We start from the raw sequence: 24668 nt of genomic DNA, 5'->3' as shown, positions 1-24668 counted from the left end.
AAGTTTTTGAGTGTGTTTAGATACTTATGGCTCTATTATCAAATGATAGTGAAAAAAAGAAGAGGTTGACTTAATCAAGGCATTGGCTGAGAGCTGAAGGCTTCAGTACTGGCCACTTTTGTCTCTCTACAGACCTAATCATTTCTACAATTGCTGTAACCCCTGTTCCACTGCCACTGATCAGGTGTTCTTTTTCTGGATCAGTACCCTGAAGGTATGTAAGAGAGCCAGATGTGCTTAAACATACAAAAGTCGACTCCGTGCTGAATTTTTACAATTGTGTAGAATTCTTAAGGGGTATATGCATGAAAAATAAGCTAACAATAGTATATTTTAGCAACCATTTGAAGTTCTTACTTTACCATCAACTCTTCCCTGCACATTTTTCATACACAAGCCCTATATTTACTGCTTAAAACGTCATCTGTTTTTTGAGAATTCAAACTGGCATTGGTCAGGGCATTACAAACACTTTTCAAAATGAGGCCTTTTTTTGTGCACTACACCATGTATGCGTATGACAACCACATGCTGCTGCTCTGCCGAAATTCTTAGACTTTGACCCCTTGTGAATCAGAGTGAAAAAGGTGCTGACTGTCAACATCAGGTTAGGATTATAAAGTGTCCCAGGAAAGTGATGAGTTTTTTTATGGTTTTTATTAATATAGTTTGTTTAAATTTAAATGGAATGCACGTATGCATACCCCCACATTGTTGTACTTTCAAATGTGTTAAGTTATATGCTTTGTGACAGTTTCTTGGTCCATGGCCAGGAGTTGAGGTCATTTGGAGATTGCATTGAGAATACAGCACAGCTGCTGGAACCATTATACTCGACACAGACATTTTAGAGGTTATTTAAGCAATGGCGCTACAGTTTTGCAGATCACTAATGATATTTTTTATTCAAGCACTACATTTAAAGGTATGGTCCACCTTTAGCATGCTTAAATCCTTTTTTTTTTTTTGGTTACACTAAATTGTATCTTTTATTAAACAAAGAAAAATAATGTCATTAAAGAAATACATATTTTGTTGTACGGTTTACATTCACTTTTGATTACAAGTATACTTCCCTACAGGCATCAGAGGACAGCTGAACAGGTATGGTCAAACGGTAAAAAGGCCTTTCACACAAAAGTTCTCTCCACAAACATGTACTGTCGGGTCAGCCAGACACGTGTTTATGCCTGTTGAGGAGAAAGGAAAAGTAGGGCTGCACAGAATGGGGATCCTTGTATTTGCAGTGTTACAATGGATGCCCAAATAAATGTGTGTCGAATACAGAAAATCCAGCTGTTCACCAGATTTCTATATTTTTATACAGCCCTTACAAATAAGATCAAAGGAATGCCTGTTATGTAAGGCAACCGGCTGACATTTGAACCGTTAATGGGCAGACTGTATTGATCAACTTGGGTACAACCAACCTGCCGGATTTACTTGAAATTATCGCTAGCGTCTTCTATAGCCACTAGCAATAATCACTGTCTTCACCCAGCGGAGATGCCCGCCCCCCCCCCCCCCCGATCAGAGCAGACATTTGCTGATTCCCCTGTCAACACGGACTGTGTTGATGGGGGAATCGTGCAAATTTCTTTTCTGCAACCCGAAATTTGCACTATGCTTGAGGCCTGAGAGCTGTGGTCAACGATAAGTTGCCAGTTACAATGGTTCTAATGGTATAGAGCAGGGGTCTCAGACTGGCGGCCCTCCAGCTGTTGCGGAACTACAAGTCCCATGAGGCATTGCAAGGCTAACAGTTACAAGCATGACTCCCACAGGCTAAGGCATGATGGGACTTGTAGTTCCGCAACAGCTGGAGGGCCTCCAGTTTGAGACCCCTGGTATAGAGTATGCTTACAGTTTCTGGCAAATATAGGTAAACACAGGGGTACCAGCCATGGTAATTCAGCAGCTTTTTCCTCTTGCAGTGTAGTCATGGCTGTGGCTATTTCTCATTTCTGAAATTTGTTGTAGTGGTTTATTAATGGGTCAGTCACATCAGATGACCAACTGCTTCTTATTGGGACCAAACACTGCTAGACAATTGGAACATGTGACTTAGAATGGCATCAATTTGCACAGGCCCTCATGTATAAAAAGTACCTAACAAAAAAATAGAAGCCTTGCTAACATCAATCACAACATCCTAACTGTCCTCTTTTTTTTTTATATGCTAGAAAATTGTGGACTTGAAAATCAACTCTTGGAAGTGTTTGCTATATCCTTTAGGTCATATTTTTAAGAGGTATATAACATTCCCCACCCTTGTTTGGTTAAATTGTTGGTTCTGTCGTGGACAGGGCCTACCGGAATCCTGTTTGTAATTGGAGTTCTTATGCCTGCACATTCAGTTTGTTGTGAAGACAATCTCCTAGTCTCGCCCGAGGCATGGCGATTCCATCTCTTTTGCATTTGATTGTGGGAAGTGAGGCCAGATATCACTGGTTAATTAGGCCATCTGCATGCTGGAGACCTTCTCTCATCAGTTAACTTCTAGAGGTCACTTAATTTACATATTAATGAGGTGGGTGGGTCCAAAACGATGTTGCTGTTTTATCAGTTATACAATATAAGGATTTTAAATGTTCAGGAATAAATTAAATCTTAATGATGGTCAATATTGATTTCTGTAAAATCTGTAGCTATCCTTTTTTTAGTGCGCTCTGTAGAGCTATCTGGAGCTATCTTCTATCACGTTTGGTATCTTCCTTTAAGTTTGTATGACATTCTCTCTGTTGAATAGGATCAAGTCTCATTCTCGCTGTCAGGACTATTTGAAGCCATAGATTCATCTAGTCCTTTGTGGCTGCCATTTTATCAGGAATTCATAACAGCTTTTGCTGATCTGCCATTTTTACATATCACTGTTTCACTTGTATGATTTCTAGTGAGACAAGCCGAGAGCTGGCTTCCTTTTACTGTGTACCAGAGAAAAAAGAGCCGTCTCCAGTGTCTGCTCTGCAGAGAAGGCCGATTCATGTGTAAATGATCAGTTGCCCTTTATTTGCTTGGCCTGTGGAGAGTACACATTGAGATAAAAAGCTTGGTGGGTCAGGGCTTAGTGTGCGCTTGTTTCTCCAGTGGCCACAATGACAGTGTTAGAATTGTTGTCAAAGATTATCAGGCATACTATGATGTCTCTTCATTTTAATGCATTGGGTGAAAAGAAATCTTGAAGGCTACAGAAAATATGTATACTGCTTATAGTGCATCCATGCACATACACACACACACATTTAAAATAACGGCTTGATTTGTGCAATTCAAATTCTTGTGAACTGAATTCATAATGGTAAGAGTGATTAGCGTACATCATTGTAATAGAATCAGTGTGTTTATTTTATTTCAGATACCTGTATATTATAATATTTAAACATTAAACAGTTTTAATTAATCAGGGTGTTCCATGACCTGTATAATAAAAGCACTCAGTCTAGAAAAATTTCAGAAGCTTTTCATGGAACATTTCCTAAGAAATTATATATATATATATATATATATATATATATATATATATATATAAAATTTCCTTTCACAATTTCCAACCAATACCTGGCAATACTACTACTTTTACATCCCTTTGTCCAAGCTTTTATTCCCTTCCTCCTTTTTCTTTCTGTCAATTTCTTCCTTGCTCCTCCTTATTTACAAAGTAGAAAAAGTCCTTGGATGTTTGGACAGTGATCATTCAGGAGAAACATTTGGTGGCTGGATCATGCATGCATGGCTGGCATCCATCTACTGTCTGTAGGGATCATAAAGCACTGAATGAATAGCTTATTTTCTCTAAGTGACTACTTTTACTATAAAAAAGTATCCTGCTCTTCCCCCACCTGTACCTTACTATTGTTGAATTGGATGTAAATGCGATTTAGGCAGTAGCTTTCCATGTATAGCAGCATTTGAAATGTATTTACATGAACTCGTTGCTAATTAGCATTTGGATATGTATATAAAATTTGTGCTACGTCATCTAGGTAGATTGTGATTCCTAAAGACCTCATGCTACTTCTGTATATAATATATTTAGTGAAAACATATAATGAAATATATCCTGCATATAGCATCCATGAGATGGGAAATGTGGTTGTGTCAACTATCTTGTATGTATGTGTTTTTTTTTTTTCTTATTCCTGCTTTTTTTGGTGTTTTTTTGTTTTGTTTTTTATCACCCTCTAGCTGCTGGGCTGTTTTCACATCACAATGTACAAAAAAAAAATGTAATTAAAAATTAGACGGTATCAAATGCAAGAACTATATTTTCAGTATAAAATGCAAAGTACAGGAGGCGAGACAGTGCTTCCTCATTGTCTGTCTAATGATATTTGAGGAGTGATCTGTGTTCAGATCTCTCTTGAGATTGCACTTCACTGGGACTAGTGTGGTGGTGAGGACACTGTGACTGGCTACACTATTAAGGCTCTTTCACAAGGGAGGTTGGGGGTGGTAAAACCTCACAGTTGAGTGACGGTTTTACTGCCATACCCCCACCCAGTCACAGTTGGTGGGTGGAATGGGTTGCAGCCACAGCATGTGTACACCCCAAGCCAATACAGCTAAAGTAGGGGATACTTTAGCTGCAGTGGCTGAAGGTGTACACATGCTGTGGCTGCAACCCATTCTGTGCTCCAATGTTGACTTATTCAAGTGAACCGGGTGCCTCGTGCTGGATCCAAGGGGTTAAAGCAGGCTGGCACTCTCCCCTATTGATGCTTGTCCCCCCCCCCCATTTAAATACAGTGGCGGGAAGTGGTTAAAGCGTAACTCCACTTTTGTTGAGTAAAAAACATTCCTCTGGGTGATCTATGTACATTGCATGGATTTTAACAAACTTGTGTTATTCTGAAGAAATCACTCTTTGTTCCTCTGTGCCTCTATGCTGAGTGAGTCTAATGGGAGTGGTTTCATAATTATCAATCAGCTGCTGCAGAATCAGGGCTGTAATGAGGAAAATTGCAGGGTCTGCATCCATTTAGAAGTTTTTTCCTATTGGGAGTATCTTACCAAAAATGACATTTTTGTTGTAGGGGATGCCAAAAATCTGACTTGTATCTTAAGGCTGACTTCTGGGAAAATCGGTGAGCCAATCACACAAACAGGAAATTATGTTTCTGGGGGGGGGGGGGGGGCGTTCTGTACCCATTCTGTATACAGAATTCCTCCAGGTAGCCATATTGCATTTCACTTTACAGAAAATGACAGAGTTGCAGATTGAAGAGGATAGGTCATTTTAATACCATTCAATTACAATATGAGTGTGTGAATGTGTCATAATTGTATATGCTATATTATTTATTTTTTTTTGCTTGAACCTGGAGTTAACTTTTTAAAGTTGCTCTCTACTGTCATTTGGCATGAGTCCTATCAACACTCACTCCTGAATATCCAGGCTGTTTTATTGCAACTGAATTAGAGTATCTAAATTGAAAGACAATAATGTAAGATATTTTAGCTTATCAGGCCTTAAAAAGGAATTGTTAAATTTGTTTTCTTTCTTTCAGGCTTTTTTCTGTTATTTCTTCTTCTAGTAACCCTGCCAGTAACGCACTTCCTGTCCTAGGGTGACAGCTCTCACTGTATCTATGGAGAAGCAGCATTGTTCCCACTCTTCTGATTAAGGCCCCTTTCACACTGGAGCGGTTTTCAGGCGGTATTGCGCTTAAAATACCGCCTGAAAACCGCTCCTAAACAGCCTCCTCTGTTTGTTCAGTGTGAAAGCCCGAGGGCTTTCACACTGAAGCGGTGCGCTCGCAGGACTGTAAAAAAAGTCCTGCGAGCTGCTTCTTTGGAGCGGGGAAGGAGCGGTGTATTCACCGCTCCTAAATCGCTCCTGCCCATTGAAATCAATGGGACAGCGCGGCTATACCGCGGCTATAGCCGCGCTGTACGAGCGGATTTAACCCTTTTTCGGCCGCCAGCGGGGGTTAAAACCGAACCGCTAGCGGCCGAATACCGCTACAAGAACAACGGTACAGCAGCGCTAAAAATAGCGCTGTTGTACCGCCGACGCCCCCACCGCCCCAGTGTGAAAGGGGCCTTAGACTACAAACACCTACCTCCTCCTCATCTCCATTACATGGGGAGCGTGTTCTCTAGATTTGCATGTGCTTAGACTCAAAAGAAAACAAATGCAGCCACCACACATAAGGCCTGGTAAACTGCAATAAATAAAACGTTTTTTCTTGGGTTTATACACTTTAAATTTTAACATGAAGATAAGCAGGTTAAAAAAAATATGACAGTAGAAGAAACACTGCAGTCCTGCTTATTTAGATTGAGGATATAGCATGAAAATGTAGTAACTTTATTGTTTAATTAACAATAGGTTCAAGAGGGGATTGAATAAATCTACAGTTAAAACCCCTTTAAATCCATCAGCTGGAAGCTGCCGTATGACATCCAAGGTGACCATAAGAGAAAAGCGGAGTTTATTACACAATGCTGTATAAGCAGCAGCTAATTCTAAAATTACCTGTGAAGACAGAGATTACAAACCTACCCTGACAGCTCTATGTTCAGTAGAAATGTGGAGATAATATGCATTTATTATTTGGCACTTTCCCGCTTTTGTTTGATATTCACTAGCCTGTGGCTATGCCGCATCCTCCTTTTGTATGTAATGGAGCAGAATAACATCACTTGTATACAAGATGGAAAAACAAATGTTGAATAAAAAAAAAAGGCTCCTAAAAAGTTATTGATGTGGTATGTTCATAATGGCAGAAGCTAAATACTTAAAGTGCAAGTGGAAATTCATGTGTATAGTAAAGTGTTGATATGCTTGCTTCCCTTTGTTAGACTTGTAAAATGGTTGAATGAATTTGATTCGAAATTTGATGCTGTAAGCAAGTTCTTTTTGAAGTGTTTTATAAAAAGCAAACTTAACATTCCAAACTATTAGCCAGGATTCCAAGCAATGCTGACACCTACCATCTTACCGACTGGTTTAACTCCTAGGTGTAGTTTTATGTTTTGCCTAAACAGTTAATTGTCAGTTTTAAACAATTTGATTTCTTTATCATGGAGAGTAAATAGTCTTGATAGAGGATTATATCTACCCTGCTATTTTGAGTATTGTCCCCCATTAGCATGCATACTGTCTCTTGTATATAATTAGTTTGTTTTGCAAACTATCATAGCCTCAAAAAAATACATTACGTGTAAATAAGGCATTGTGTGCTGGTGTTTTACCTTTTAAAACACGTTTTACTGTAATAGTGCTCATTCTGCTCATCTTTTTTGTTATGTCTATGCAAAGTTTAAAGCTTACATTTATGAAGATAAAAAAGGACACAAAATAATGCAGTTCTGTGTTTTTTTTACGAAATAATGTGTTTTTTAACCACTTCCCTACCCAGCCATAGTAATATGACGTCCACAGATGGGATCTCCCATCCTGGGTGGACGTCATATGACGGGCTGGGATTCCCGGCCGTCTAGGGGGCGCGCGCCCGCCGCGTTGCTCGGGACCCGGTGCGTGTGCCCAGCGGCCGCAATGTTCGCCGGGCACCCGCGATTGCCCGTTAACCGGGCCGGACCGTGGATCTCTGTGTGTAAACACAGAGATCCACGTCCTGTCAGTTGTGAGGAGAGCGATCTGTGTTCTCAGTACAGCGGAACACTGATCGGTCTCCGCCCCCTACAGTTAGAATCACTCCCTTAGGAAACATATTTAACCCCTTGTGTCCCCCTAGTGGTTAACCCCTTCACTGCCTGTCACATTTACACAGTAATCAATGCAATTTTATAGCATTGGTCGCTGTATAAATGTGAATGGTCCCAAAAAGGTGTCAAAAGTGTCCGATGTGTCCGCCATAATGTCGCAGTCACGAAAAAAAATCGCGATCGCCGCCATTACTAGTAAAAAAAAAAAAAATAAATATTTTTTTTTTTTAAATGCCATAAATCTATCCCGTATTTTGTAGACGCTATAACTTTTGCGCAAACCAATCAATATACGCTTATTGCGATTTTTTTTTTTTTTTTTATTAAAAATATGTAGAAGAATACGTATCAGCCGAAACTGAGGAAAAAATTTGTTTTTTAAAAAAAAAATTGGGATATTTATTATAGCAAAAAGTAAAAAATATTGTGTTTTTTTTCAAAATTGTCGCTCTTCTTTTGTTTATAGCGCAAAAAATAAAAACCGTAGAGGTGATCAAACACCACCAAAAGAAAGATCTATTTGTGGGGAAAAAAGGACGTCAATTTTTTTTTGGGTACAACGTTGCACGACCGCGCAATTGTCGCTTAAAGTGCGACAGCGCTGAAAACTAAAAATTGGCCTGGGAAGGAAGGGGATGAAAATGCCCTGTATTGAACCGGTTAAATGCAGCTAGTGTAAGTATCTGAATATGACTTCATGTGAGCCTCTTGCAACCTCCTGTACAATAACCTTCAGAATGTGAGGAGGAGTGGTAACAGAGGGAGCCAGTTAGTCATACTACATTAAAATGTGCTGACAAGAAACATACAAGTAGGAGTAGAGAGCAGAGTGAGCAGATGGATGACCTCATCAGTCTGCTGCTTGTCTTTCACTGCTCATTGTGTTTTACCTGGAGTTTACCTTAAAATTCTAAATTGGTAAAAACTGCACCTGTTTTGTGAGCTGCTAGCTTGATCAGAGTGTACAAAGTAAAGCAAAAACTTCAGTGAACACTATTCTGATCTTACATAACACAACTCATTTTATTTCAGAATACCTATAGACCTATAGTTCCTTTTGTGGGGAAAAATGTTTTTGTGGTATTAAAACGCATGTAACCATCAATTACTAACATTCTCTTGTTGAAGCTTCCCCTGTTCTCCTCCTGTAATGACTTATGCCCTGTACACACGGTCAGACATTGATCGGACATTCCGACAACAAAATCCTAGAATTTTTTCCGACGGATGTTGGCTCAAACTTGTCTTGCATACACACGGTCACACAAAGTTGTCGGAAAATCCGATCATTCTGAACGTGGTGACGTAAAACACGTACGTTGGGACTATAGCTTTTTGGCCAATAGCTTTCATCTCTTTATTTATTCTGAGCATGCGTGGCACGTCGGATTTGTGTACACACAATCGGAAATTCCGACAACGGATTTTGTTGGAAAATTTTATAGCCTGCTCTCAAACTTTGTGTGTCGGAAAATCCGATGGAAAAAGTCCGATGGAGCCCACACACGGACGGAATTTCCGACAACACGCTCCGATTGCACATTTTCCGTCGGAAAATCCGACCGTGTGTACGGGGCATTAGGATGTTGGTGGAGATGTATGTATAGCATGTGAGGATACCCGGTCCTAATTTGACTGTTGGCTCATTTTTTCATTCCAAAGAAGTTAGAAAAATAAATAACAGTAGTTTAAATGCACCGTGAAACATTTCTTTACCTAACTTCCATTGCAAACAACAGACAGAATGAAGGAAGATAGGAAGAAGGTAAGATATGATAGGATATGAAGGATAGGATAGGATATGAAGGTAGAAGGAATGATGTAAATGCTTAGCAATGGCCATTCAGAATGTCCGTAATTCAGATGCATGTGGCCAGAGGGGGCAACTTTTTCTGATGCTACCCCTCCTTTGATACCTACACAGATATGTGATTCTGAGGACATAGAGAAAAAAGGTGACTAGGTTTGGTACGAGGTCCTGTTAGTCATTTTGTTTGAAACACAGCTACCTCTTTGTTGGGTAATCAGAGCTTTCATTAGATGTCTATCATTGGAGAAGTGATTCATATTTTCGGCAAAGTGAATATTAATATTTTTCAATTAAGTTTGATTTCTGGAGTTCCTCTTTGTAGTACTCCCACTGAAGTCTACAGTCATCGAAAATGCCCTTAGACCATTCATAAACAAGCAGCATTCATCATATCAAAACTTTTTTTTCTCCTTCATTCATAGAGGGACATCATCTTGGAACCACTGAACAAAGTGACTAATAGAATTTCATAATAAATTATTGTTATATTTTGTTAATTTAAAAAATGCTGGTTTTCATTTTAGAAATACTTTATTTAGGAAATAAGGGTAGAACAACATTGGTGGTTCTCTCCCATCAGACAGCAACAAAAAAATAGTGAAAGGACAATGTACACAGGTATATGGCACAGTTAAATCTATTTCTTACATTCTCTTTTTTTAGGTAATTCACTCAATAATTAGTCTCTTAATAAAGACAGTCTTAGGTACAATAGGAAAGAATAGCCCCCCCCAAAAAAAACCCCACCAAGAACCCACCACAACACTTGTGTCAAGCAGGAGTGATTATCAAAATGTAATTTGGAGTTCATCATCCTCTGCTGATGACTACAGAACAGGGATGATTCCGGGATAGACAATGACAGCAACAAATACAGGCATGAATGGATGAAGAAACCTGTCTTGGGAGAAACACAAGGACTGCCACTGATCTCCCCTTCTAAAAAAAAATTCTTGCTGCCTGGCTGTCAACCAGAATCTCCTGGTTCTGTATATGGAATCCACTAACCTGGAATAATTATGAAAAGAAAGACTTTTTACTTCCTTAGTGTTTCCAGATCTCTGCATACGTCTTCCGTGGATTAAAAAAATTATAAATAGGCTGTTCACTTTTCAGGGGAGTTTTCTCATAGCTTAGTAAATGAGGTGAAGCTCTGCTGACTTCTGTCATCCAGTCACACGCAAGCAAAATATATATATTTCCATATTCTCTTTTTCTGCACATTATTTGATTGCATAGTGAATTTTTATCACATTCACTAAGCTGAAGAAAAAAATTCCCTGAAGAATTAAACCCCCCCCCCCAAAGTAAACAGCCTTTTTGTATTTAGTAAATCAACCCTAGTGAAACAGCCAGTTAATTAAAATTTTCAGAAGGGGGTCAACAATGATGGTAACTAACTGTATGCAAAGCCAAAAACTTTTTTCATTTGTAAGGAAGGGTTAAAACCCATGTTGAGTTACATTTTTGTCTCCCAAAATGCATAATTAATTGAAAAAGAATTTGCACACTTGTTCTCAAACAAAGCTGCACACACAAAGGTGTATATATACTGATCAAATAAATAAATTAATTAAACATGTTCTGTTCTATAAATGTGAATATTAATATTGCTAATGCATACAAACAAGCCCAAAATATCCTCAGTAGTAACTAATCACAGGATGATGATGTAAAAACACACTGCTGATTTGTTGTGTTTTCTTAGCATGGGCTTTTTTTATTTGTGTTTTTACATCATCATCCTGTGGTTGTTACTCTGGATATATTGCACTTGTTTGCACTGTTAGTAATATTATTCACATTTATTGTACATTTTATCGCCAGCACGTTTTTTATTTATTGATTTATTTGCCTGGCTGTATCCTGCTGAGAAACTTGCCTTTACTTCCTGTCTTGGAGAGACAACAGAAAATGAGACTTTTCTCTAGTGAACAGTATTCTCATCTCAGAGAGTTGCCATAGAAATGTGTCCAAATTGAAGCATTTCCCCCCACTTTTTGCTCTGGTGGAGACTCCAAAAATTTGGATTCACTGCCACTTTGGGGTTGATTTAGTAAAACTGGGGAGCGCAAAATCTGGTCCAGCTGTTTGTGGTAGCCAATCAGATCTAACCTCAGTTTGTTCAATTAAGTCTTGAAAAAAAAAACTGGAAGCTGATTGGTTTATATACAGAGCTGCACCAGATTTTGCACTTTCCAGTTTTAGTAAATCAACCTCTTTCTGTCTCTGTGTCAATAGTCACCAGGAAAGATAGAATTAAATCTAACACGGGTACAGACAACAACACAAACCTCACAGGGAGCCCAACCCTCGCGTTACTCTATCCTAAAAAAATTACATATTCTTTTGCAGCAATCTGAAAGAGTTAATAATAAAAGATATTGCTGTCAATAATTTCAGACCAGTAAAGTACATCTTTATGAAGGCTGGCAGTCGCACACAAGTTGCAAAGCCTTGTCTCCTGGCATTCTGCTTCCTGTATCAATTCTGCACGGTTCCGCTTCCTTCTGCTGCTTTCAGTGGCTTGATCCGTGTGCATATGGCATGGCCAAGTGTGTTCTGTTCTCTCTGTGTTATAAGTACAGAAGCCACTTAAAATAAAATGTAAAGCAGTCCTTTGAGTTATTCATGAATATCATTTCTTTTACTTCTTTGTATTTTTTTCCTTAATAAAATATTTTACATACAGAATACAATAAGTGTTATGAACTGAAATACAATTCAAATAAGCTTCATCTTCTTTGTCAGGTTACTTGGGCTTAAATAGTAATGTGTTAAAGCTGCTAAATCTTCCCTATTGTTATTTCATGTGTAAACAAAGTTTGTGAATCTTGGCATCATACAATGTTGGAGAATGATTTGAGTGCAAGCAATATGGCATTGAGTGGGCTGGGCCGTATGATTGTAATCTGCTGCGATTCCTACATGTTGAATAAGATGAATTATCTTTTACTTCATATTATCAGCTTCTGTGCTTTTCCTATAAGTGTTCATTAATATACACCAATGTACACACAGACATAGATATTGTTTTACATGCAGTTGTTGGTTGGGTTATGAGTCAAGCAGGGTAAAACACAATAAATGGTTATGAATTAAATGTCTCTTGGTTCTGATTATCTTTAGAGAGGTCTATCAATAAACAGAAGTTTTCCAACATTCCCAATTGATTGTTCCCCCAAGAACCGAGTGGATTGAGAATGACGTTGTTTCCTAATCTGAAAAAAATACTGGATCAAGCCACTGGCATCTCATGTCTATGGATAGTTTAAAGGTGGCTGAAATGGTGAAATAGTTAAAGGCAGCAGATGGCAAACAATTTGACTGTTCAGATAATAATATTAACGTTGCAATGTGTGGTCTTAGTGATTATTCACGAAGATGGAACTGGTCAGAAATATTAGGAGAAAATAAAAGCTAAAAAGAGCTGTTGCTGAAGGTGAACAGCCTGTTTGCTTTAATTTTCCCTTAAATTGAAAACTGTAACTTGGTGGCATACCAAAAGCAAAATGCTCAAAGCAGTCTACCTACAGATTGATCTCCTGCATCTCCTCCCATCTTACCATTAAACGACTGACTGCAATGATCCTTCTAGCTGTCAGTATGTGTACATCATTCTCATTGACCACCAATGAAACTAACCACCAGTGAAGGTCTTTTTTTCCCATGGACCACCACTGTAATAGAGCATTTTTTTCCCACTATCAGTGCAAGAGGACAATCTTGCCATTGACAACCTTTGTAACTGGGCATTTTTTCCACTGACTCGTAACGTAATTGTTATTTTCCCTGGGAGTACCCACCAGTGTTGGGAGGCCATGTGCCCACCCACTGACCACAAGTGTTGGTGACATTTTTTTTACTGACTACCAGTGTCAGGGTGTACTTTTATACTAACCAAAAATGTAAAAGTAGCACTTTTTTACTGACCGCCTATGTTAGGGGGTTAGACCGATGTTAGGCTGCTTTCACTACCACCTGTGGTATCCTCCACTACCACCTGGGGATCCACTGCTACTTCCCACTACCACCCCAGGTGGGTGGGCCCTCTGACTTCCAGATTCACATACAAGCCAGCCCACTGCTTTTACCTTCCTGCCCGCACCTTGTGTTCATGTGTACAGTTGAGCAGGGTGGGGAAGGAGGGGGGCTGTACTGGGCTTGGCAGGAGGGATGAGCAGAGAGTGCACCGCTGGGGAAAGGGCTTGCCCCATCATCTTGTGTAGGTGAAACCGGAAACCTCGAGGGCCCGGGATGGGCCTCGGTAACACTTTTCCCCAGCTAAACAATGTAAAACATTTTTAAGAAATTGACTAACAAGGTCTAACTAAGGAAAATGTAGAAAAATATAATAAAACCAATGTCACTGTAAAAATATAAACTTGACCTACCTAAAAAAAAAGTGGACAATGTCACTCAGTAGGGCAGTGGACGGTGTCAGTAAAGCGGTGGATGTGTCAGTAGGGCAATGGATGGTGACAGTAGGTTTTTTTTTTTTAATTATTTCTTACAATTTACATTTTTTCATTTTTATTTTATATTATTTTTTACATCTTTTTGCAGCCCTGTTGGGGGGGCTTTGTTGAAATATCAGGGATCTAAACTGTCTTTAGGAATCCCCTCCATTTTCATCCTGTAGCAGCTGACTGCCTGCAGGAAGGGGTGGAGGAGAAGCCAGCTTTTAGCTGCTGCAGGAGGAAAATAGAGGGGATTGGTTCCAGTAAATGCCACCCGCCTGTCCAGGTTTCGGGGGTCAGCAAGGAAGGAACGCATTCTTGCCCACGATTGATGGGTAAGGTTGCCGACCCCGAGTGTAAAATCTAATGTGACAGAGAGGCTGCATGGGCCCCCTGGAGCGTGGACAGGGTCGCCATTGTGACCCCTTAAGCTCTGCCAGCGTAAATAAAATACTACATAAATAGAAAAACACATGTCAGAGAGTTTAAAGGAGCTGCACACCCCAGAAAATTGAAAGATTCCCCCAAGGGGTTTTTTTAGCAGCTAGGTTTTCAAATCAAAGAGGTTTGCATAGTTTATATTATTGTAAAATCTTTATTGGACAAAAGTAATACAAAAATAGAATTAGGAATTAAAATATGAGTTCTGGCTACAGGTGTATGCAATCATGTTCTGTTACAACGGTCAAATATTGCACAATGCTACTATCAATTGACAATACGTTGCAAAAAATATATCCACTTAAGTAACCAATGCGTTTCGACTTATTACTACATATTTCCTTTAAAGGATAGATAAACCCAAGAACCAAAATGTAATATATTGCCACTTACCAGTCCTTATTTGCAGTGGTAACATTATTTTTTTTTTCAAACCAAGAACATTTTCAGCAAGTTCAAAAAATACATGTTGTTCTTGCAACATTGGACAATGTTACCTTCATTTTCTCTGTCCTTCCAATTTAAAACTGCTTGGTCACTTTTACAGCTTTTCCCCCCTCCCACCATCATTCCCAGGCTCTCCAATTCCACCAGTAAGTGGTCAGGTTGGCTGCCCACAGAGGAGATGGAGGAACATGCTTTTCCCAATCTGCTCTGTCATGAATTAATTTAGAAATTACAAGAATTTTGTAACTTCAGTTTCAGTGCTGTCATTCCCTAGCCAATACAGCCAGAGAAGCAGGTGATCAAACACAATCTGTGTTTGATCAGTTGCTTTGGAAGGCAGGGGAGCTATTAAGGGTCTAATAGACCCCTGATGTCTCAATAAAGAGTACCTGTCACTGCCCAAAGCTACCACAAGGGGCCTTTTCACCCATTGTGATAGCAATAAAGTTAAATGGAAAAAAAAAGTGAAAGGTGTAAAAAAAAACATTTTTTTTAATGAAAATAAAAGAAATTAAAAGCATTCCTGTACCTCCGTGCTTGCATGCAAACTCACACATAGGTCTGGCACGCATATGTAAAAAGTGATTGTTCCACATTTCTTTTAGAAATTGCTGTGAACATTGAAATGAGTGCAGTATTTCTACCACCATAGCTCATATTTAACAATGTTGTGTGTGTGCATTTTTTTAGAAATTATTATTATTGTATTTTTTTAAATGAATTTTCAAATTATAACATAGAATAGAGTACAAACAGTTTACCTGAAAAGGGAAACATATTCATACAAGAAAAATATCAAAATCCGGTATATCAAATGATTATTGATGCATAGCAAGGCAAAGCAGTACATGTGTTTTAGGGCCAGACCAGCCTTGCCCCAAGACTTTCCATTAAAAGGTAGAAAGAATATTAGACAATACACACCAGGTATATACAGCAGTGTCGGTTTAGGTGATTAAAGCTCGAAGCGTATTGTTAGTTTATAGCAAGTGGTGGAGAACCATAAATAGATTGGCCCCAAAGGGCCCAACTTTTATAATTCTAGAGTGTCACAATTTTTTGCTGTGAGATATTCAATGTCTAGCATCTGCAATAAAGTCCGGAAGCTGAGAATGAGATCAGGACTCTGTGGGATAGCCAGTGTAGAGGGACAGCCCTCCTGGCAGCTGTTAAGATGTGAGTCACTAATTTTTTGGAGTATCATGTATGTGAAAAATAAAAAAAAATCCCCGAAGGCGAGTGGTTAATATGTAAATCTTGGTGGTTAATCTGACATTCATCAAACATTCAGTGCAGATGAATCTTCTTTGTGCATATATTTTGAAGGACAGTGGCTAATTCATCATCGAGAAGCATCTTTCATTGCTTTATGTAAACGCTCATTGGTATAATGTTTTGTATTATTTTCAGATCTGTAAAGCAACCGACCATGAAACACTTGCATTTTTGCCTCTTCATAGTAGTTTCCTGTAATAAAGACTAGTCACTGCTACTGTTTCTCCTTGAGCAGGTTGACTGTTCTTGTATCCTCCTCCCTGAAGTTTTCAACAGGCAGTCTAGTGGGTGGATCTGCTGGGTCCCTATCACAGCTCTGCTTTCTGCACAAGCTTAAGTGATTGTGTTACTGCTATCTTTATAAGGGTCTGAAAGGACAATTTGGTGCACGCAGTATAGACTTCGTGGTTATTGAGGAATATATGTATTATCTTAAGCCCCTTTATCTCCTCCTCCCATGCTCTTCTCCAGGACTTCTCCAGAGCCTCTCCCATCCTCTGGAACTCTCTGCCTCAATCTGTCTGGCTATCTCCTAGTTTGGCAGCCTTTAGGCAAACCCTGAAAAATTATGTTTTCAGGGAAGCCTTTCATGCCTACAAGTAATTTTTTATCACTTCCATCAGCTCATTCCCCACAGAAACCCCCTAATGAGACTTTTTAGGCTATGTAGATAAGTAGAGTAGTATAACAATAATTAAATGTTTGATACTAACACCAATATAAAATCACAGTATAAATTTTATTGAAAATTACATATAACAGAAAAAGCAGCTTATGAATAAATGGATGCATATACACTATGCTCAAGATGTGCAATATGTAACTTAAAGTACTATTATGTCCTGATAGGTGTCACGATACATATACCGAGACTAATTGCAACATGATCACCCAATGCTTTTCAGAAATATATTCATTCCTTCTTCAGGGGTGTATTTTAGTAGAACAGAGTTACTTCTATAAATAGACATATAAGAATATACATACATTGTTGTCATGACAGAACATTCAGTTAGTCTAACAATATCAATTGCACGTACATATTATGTAGACTTGCATTGTTTAACCACAGCTGGTAAGGTTAAAAAGTGACAGTGGTAACCATCCTGGAGTCAGGAAAAGGGGTGGCAGGTCTGCAGTTCCACCCAAATTCCCCACAGTTACGACCTTTTGTACCACTTTCCCCACCCTATTAGGTTGTAAGCTCTTATGAGCAGGGCCCTCTTAACCCTCTTGTATTCTATTGTATTGTAACTGTACGGTCTCCCTTGTATACTGTAAAGTGCTGCGTAACCTGTTGGCTCTATATAAATCCTGTATAATAATAATATTATTTATGGGAGGAGGCCAGTAAGTTCTTACCCTCGCCAAGATCCAGATGTGCTGGGGATCTGAAATTTAGTCCACTGACTCTTCCTTCTCTACATATCCACCTCCTGTGGTTACACACGTCTCACATCTGTGGAACAGACCTTTAATATCATCTGCGTAGAAGTATGCAGATTTGGAAGAAAACCAGCTATCAACTTCAGTAATGACTGCCTCATCATTGTGAAATGTCTTCCCTGTAAATGTTTCTTCAGGTTTGGAAACAGGACGAAGTTCGAAGGTGCCAGGTCAGATGATTAAGGTAGATGGGGCAGAGATTCATAGCCACAATCATGAACAAAAGTGACAGTTGGTACAGGTCCAAAATGCTTTGTGCAAATTCCACTCATTGCTATTTTTGGAAAGGTGTCAGTAACCTGGGAACCCAATGTGCAGCAAGTTTGCTCATATGTAAGATGTTATGTAATATGTTGTAAACTGACCCCCTACTAATGTTCACCTTCCTAGCTAAGAAATTAATAGTCACACGTCTATCTTCAAGAACTAGCTGCTCAACTTTCGCCATCACACCTGATTCTGTGGCAGTTGATGGACGACCTTCCCCTGGGTCAGCCTGTATATTTATGCGACCACACTTGAATTTTCTCTTCCATAGTTTGACAGTCTTATATGATGGACAATCCTCTCCATACAGAGCTGACATCTCTTTGGATTATTTGGGCAGATTACCCTTGAAGATGAAGGAACTTAATCACGGCTTGGTATTGACACTTACTCCATTTCTCTTGGCTCTAACTATAATTCACAACAACCTACAAAAACAATTGGCATGCATGTTACTAAGATATCCACCTATAAACCTGCAAAATTTCAGATCCCTAGCACATCTAGATCATGGTGAGGATAAGAACTTATTGGCTTCCCCTCGTATATGAGTATTTTTCTGCCCAGAGTTCAGCTTTAAGCATTTAGTAACCCCTAATGGAAAAATGGTAGAATCTGAGTGGTTATTATGCTCATAGTATACATGATCTTTTCTTTTCCCAGTCTTGAATCACTGTACTACTTTGCTTTCATTTACTTTTTTAGCTATTACTTTAATTTACAGAATTTGCAATTTTAAAACAATTCTTTTTAGGTGAACACAGAACAATCTATGTCTTGAGCCAAGACAAGATTACAGCTTAATTTAATATCAAGTTGCTTTTGTTCATTCTGCCAGGCTAGTATCTGTGTCATCTCATATTATGACTTCCTAGAGACAGCTAAAATGGCATCTTGAATGTTGAACACTGAGATGGCTAATAAACTGGAAAGGCGCTCTGGCCTGAGAGAATTTCATGTTTTTGTTTTTCCTTTGTGTTTTTCTTATCCCCACAAGAAATCAGGGACAGACAAAAATAGCAATGTTATTGCAGAGTAATAATATAATAAAAAGTTGCAGGCTTCCCTTATAGCGCTGGCATTATTTACAGAAATGAGGGGACATTCTAAAAAAAAAAGATATATATATATATATATATATATATATATATATATATATATATATATATATATATATATATATAAGCTTAAATGGTTTGCAGAGCCAGTCACCAAAAGAAATAGATATATTGATGGATCATCTTGTGGAAATATTAGTTGCCAGGCTGCAATGCTTGTCTTGTGGCTTTAGAACCTTTTTAGCCAGTGAGCAAGATGAATGTAAGTTCAATTATGCAGTGAAATAGAAATTCCTATATATAATATATAAAAGGTGAATGTTTTCTATCTTTTATATATTTATAAAAAAATAAAAAAATAAATAATAAAATAGATTTATGACTTCCTGTCAAACTCTCAGCACAATCCACTTATAAAGTAGTGGTACCGCTACTTAAAAAAAGCACTTATTTATAAAGCAAAGCCTTGTACTTTAGGTTTGTGCATTGCACCCTGATAGCTTCAGCAGTTTAAAGCTGGCACAGTAAAAATTAATAAAAAATAAAAACCTGTAAAGGGAGACTGGCCATGTGTCCTCCCAAAGTTGAATAACCAGCTCTTCTCCAATGACAGAGGTTAGTTGGGTTAATAATAGCATTATCAAACAAACCTGTTCCCTTTCACTGAATGTAAAAAATACAACTTCACTCTTATTTTCAGACATTTTGTTATTTTGTTGCCCTCTGTATAGGAATAGAAAAAAAGTACCACACTGATAAATCTGGTCATTTTATGGTGTGAATATTTGTTGCCCACTGTCACAATTACTAATAAGGTGCAATACTGAAAGCTGTACTGAAAAAAAAAAAAAAAAAAAAAGCAACCGGTTTTGAAAACATAAACTGAAATCTGAACATAGTTAAGGGAGGGGAGAGCTCCTTCGTTTCCCAAACAGTGGCTAGGATGGGTGATACACCAGACTGTATTATTTAACAGCAGTACACTCTGTAGGCAGACCAGGACCTGTGTAAGGACAGGGCAGGTAACGCAATCTACATATATGTATTTTACAACTGTGTATTTAACTTCTTGTCTAGACTTCAGCTACAACCAAAAGTTTATTTTGGTTACAAAACAACATGCATGCCTGATGATAAAAAAACATTCTTATGATCATATAAGATACGTGTAGATGTACTTAATCAATAAAATGTATTAACTCTTTCAGGGACTAGGTACCTTGAAAGTTAGTGTTGCTTAATTCTTCAGTTATTCCAAATGAAGTCATAATAAAATTAGTGTTCTGGGTCAGCCGTTCAGAAAGTACAGACGCCATAGCAAGATAGCCAAATAACTTGCATTTTTGATAGCTAGTAACATCCATATCACAGTACAGGCTAAGTCGAATTATCTAATTTTTGTTGACATCCTAAAAATTCAATCAAACGTTAGAGAAAGGGGATATAGATGTAGTCATATAATTAGTCAAATTTCAAGAGGCAGAAAGGTGATGTGTATTTCCACATTCCCCATGTTGGGAGTAACTTTAGTCAAGATTGGCTGTAAATTATAAATAACATTTCCTGACGTGGAAGAGAGAGCATTACTTCTGGGGCATCAGTGAATACAGATGTCTGTTTGAAGGTTATTAACTTGATGATTGCACAACTGGTATACTTGACCCACAGCAGTGAGCCATGTCCATAAAATAACATGTCTCTCTTGTCTGCCTTTTTCAGCAGTGTGCATCAGTGCAAACCACAGTGAGGTCACTCTAATAAACCCAGGGTCACTAAATGCCACATCAATGTAAATTCAGTGTGGAGAACCAATGTCTTTTTTGTATCCGAATTGTAGACTGACTGAATGAGTGACAGCATTAGAAAGAAAGAATGTGATAAATTGGTCTAGTGACATTACAGGCGGCTCCTAGATTGTTTTAGACAACAAATCTTTTTTCAAACCTTTTATAATTTACTAAACTCTAGAACAGGGAGAAAAATTTAGCTTAAATAACCAGTTTTTGTTTGTGAAATTACAGCCTTTTTTTTACCATTATGTAAGTGGTGAAATCATATTAAATGCTATATATCTTGTTGCAAATGCCCGGCTGGAGGTAATGGAGCATTCATTTGACATTGGTTTACAGAAATAGGTGCTATTGACTGGTGGCACTTTTTCTATTGTTTTAGTGTCTATGTTGTGCTAAAAATTACCCTAATTTCATCATATAGTTCAAATACCTATGATTTATAGTAACCCTTGGCATCAAAATATAAAATATCTGTTGTTTCGTGGACCCAAATTGTTGGTGAAAGATGTGTTCTTATTGGTTGCTCAAAGCTATTGAATATTGCTCTATGCCTTGTAATGATTACCCCATGTGCTGTATGTAAGTAGTTATCAATTCAGCAATGAAGCGTAAATTCAGTTAGGTACGGGTTCAGAGCAGTAGTACTGTAAATGTACAGCAAGGTTAAGAAATGCATTAGTGTTAAATGAGTATGTGTGCATTGTCATGTCATTGCTTGTTAAATACACTACTATCTCATCTAGTCAAGTCTTGAAGGATAGATGGCTTGATCTGGAGACTGGCATTGAGATACATAGCCTCTCACCCTAAGGTCAGAGGTTTAAATCTGGCTCTCGGCAGGAGTGACTAAAAATCATTAGCATTTAAAAGCGGTTTGGTGACCCTTAAGAGAGCGGTTGGTCTTCTCAGCGCTATTCCCAGATCACCACATCCAGAAACCATCATCGCAATTGGAGGCTTTAGAGGCTGTGGATAATGAACATTAAGAGTGAAGTACCTTCTCACCTTTTAGAGCAGTCTCTCCAGGGAACGGCTGCCAGACAATATTTGGGTAATCTGTGGAATACAGCTTTTAACGCTGACATTCTGAACATTCAAGTATTTGTCTCATTCTATCAATATGTGTATTATTTTATAGAATCTTTATTGAAAATACAGCCAGCAGTACTTAGACAGTAATCTGATAATGAATAAAGTACAGTTGACAGTTGATTATGTATACTTTAAATTCCTTAGATTGCAAATATATCTTTTAATAGAATACTTGGAACTTTTTGAAGAAGGGAACTTTTGTAAGACCAATAATCTCTTAAAATTATAGGGAAAATTGCTCCAGAACTTTTGACTTAAATAAACAATGATTTTATCAAAAATAATAGTTTTAATAAAACTAGTAATAGTTTTATTAACCTCTAATTAATGAACCTGTGCGTACCTTTGTTTTAGTTCATATTAATGCAGATTAATGTATGCAAAAAGCCTACTGATTACATTTTGCTCGATAACGTTACAGTTGAGTACTGTTTCTGCTACTTTTTTCTTTGCAAAAAAAGTTTATTTTTCAGGACAAGCTTTTGGAAATCTACCCCCTTATTCTGTGGGCCAAGCAGTTCTGATACACTAAGGTTTAACGAAAGCTTGATAACAGCATAATGTATGTAATTGCTTATTGGTGTAATACATGATTAATTTTCAGGCATGGTGTGTCATTACCTATTGTAATAGATTTTATGTTAACATTGACTAGTTAGTACTAACTATACAAGCAGGAATATACATTTTTTATCAATTTTTATTTATGTACATGGTGTAAGTCATGTTTGCTCATTACACACTCAGGCCCTGCTTTGTACTTTGCAGTGTCACACAGCAGTTGTTCTTTAAAGCGGGGGTCCACCCATCTATCGTTTTTTTTTTTTTTTTAAGTTCATTCACAAACTTTTCTTCTCAGCATTACATACTCACATATTGTGTGTAATATGTCCGCCTCTGTCAGATTTCGTCGGAAAGAATAACTTATAATATTCACTGCAGGCGGTTTCCATCTTCATTGTGGGCATTTGAAGCCCACAAGCATTTATTTCCTGGATGTGGTGAATGCTGTGCTCTCAGCATTCACTGCTCGTTCCCGCACATGCTCAGTGGCATCCTGGGAAGCCTGAGACTAGCTCCCAGGAGTCTGGGAGAGGCTAGAAACACGCCTACTCCCACGGGAGGAGAACCAGGAAGTGCAAAGAAGAATAGAAAAATAAAAGGTAATTACGGCGATTTAAATTTTTTTAAACGGCATGTCAGCATCTAGGCAAGGAAGAGAATACATACAAATATTGTTCAAAATTTGGGTGGAACCCCGCTTTAATGTTCCTTTTCACTAGGCAAATCTGCATGTCTCCTGACTCACTGAACACAAAGCCCTCTGTGGCTGATACAGTGGGAAAAATAATTATTTGATCCCCTGCAGATTTTTTAACTTTGCCCACTTACAAAGAAAGGAAGGGTCTATAATTTTTTTTATTATAGGTGTATTTTAAATGATAAAGACAGAATATCAACCAAGAATTCCAAAAAACACATGATACAAATGTTCTAAACTGAGTTGCAGTTCAGTGAGTAAAATAATTATTTGACCCCCTATCAACCAATAATAATTCTGGCTCCCACAGACTGGTTACAGTATATGCTGATGTGATACACAGATTAGTCCTGTCAATTTAAGGTGCTCCTAATGACAACTTCTTATGTGTATAAAAGACACCTGTCCACAGAATCTTTCTTCCATTTAAACCTCACCATCATGGGCAAGACCAAAGAGCTGTCAAAAGGATGCCTGGGACAAGATTGTAGACCTGCACAAGGCTGGAATGGGGGCTACAAGACCATCAGCAAGAAGCTTGGTGAGGAGACAACTGTTGGAGCAATTATTCGCAAACTGAAGAAGTAGAAAAATAACCATGAATTGCCCTTGGTCTGGAGCTCCATGCAAGATTTCACCTCATGGGGTAAGGATGATCATGAGAAAAGTGAGAGATCAGCCCAGAACTACATGGGAGGAGCTTGTGAATGATCTCATTCTCTGAATCATTTAAATGATTCAGAGAAGGATTGGGAGAAAGTGCTGGGGTCAGATGAGACCAAAATGGAGCTCTTTGGCATTAACTCAACTCGCTGTGTTTGAAAGAAGAAAAATGCTGACTATGACTCTAAGAACACCATCCCTACAGTCAAGCACTGAAGTGGAAACCTTATGCTTTGGGGCTGTTTCACTGCTAAAGGTACAGGATGACTTTGCCACATTGAGGGGCCAATGGACGGTACCATGTTTTGTAAAATCTTGGATGAGAACCTTCTTCCTTCAGCCAGAACACTGAAGATGGGCCATGGATGGGTCTTCCAGTTTGACAACGACCCAAAATATACCACCAAGGAAACAAATTAGTGGCTCAAGAAGAAGCACATTAAGGTCATGTTGTGGCCTTGCCAGTCTCCAGACTTTAATCCTATATAAAATGTATGAAGGGAGCTGAAACTTTAAGTTGTCAAGCGACAGCCAAGAAACCTTAAGGATTTAGAGAAGATCTGTAGAAGAAGAGTGAACCAAAATCCCTGAGATGTGTGCATTTTACCTCTGTGCTTGCCAACAAGGGTTTCTCCACCAAGTACTAAGTTGTGTTTGCTTGGGGATCAAATACTTATTTTACTCACTGAACTGCAACTCAATTCATAACATTTGTATCATGGGTTTTTTCTGGCTTTTTGGTTGATATTTTGTCTCTATCATTTAAAATACACCGATGATAAAAATTGTAGACCCTTCATTTCTTTGTAAGTGGGCAGACTTGCAAAATCTGCAGGGAATCAGTTAATTATTTTCCCCATTATAACTTAGCAGTTAATAAGCAGTGTGGCTTGACAGTTACTGAGCGATACAGAGCTCTATTGGCTAATATACAAATTTCTATAGTCACATCCAAATTTTTTTTAAAGTAGTTGCAAACACTAA

General features: G+C 38.3%; 1 protein-coding gene across 1 annotated transcript in view; it reads left to right on the top strand.

Annotated features, from left to right (window-relative positions):
- The window catches only part of ARB2A (ARB2 cotranscriptional regulator A), a 908279-nt gene that overhangs the window by 859093 nt on the left and 24518 nt on the right, over window positions 1–24668 (top strand). The window lies entirely within an intron of this gene.

This window comes from Aquarana catesbeiana, linkage group LG01, assembly GCF_042186555.1.
Source record: "Aquarana catesbeiana isolate 2022-GZ linkage group LG01, ASM4218655v1, whole genome shotgun sequence".
NCBI lineage: Eukaryota > Metazoa > Chordata > Amphibia > Anura > Ranidae > Aquarana > Aquarana catesbeiana.
The sequence above is the reverse complement of the archived record's forward strand: the minus strand, read 5'-3'. Positions and strand labels throughout refer to the sequence as shown.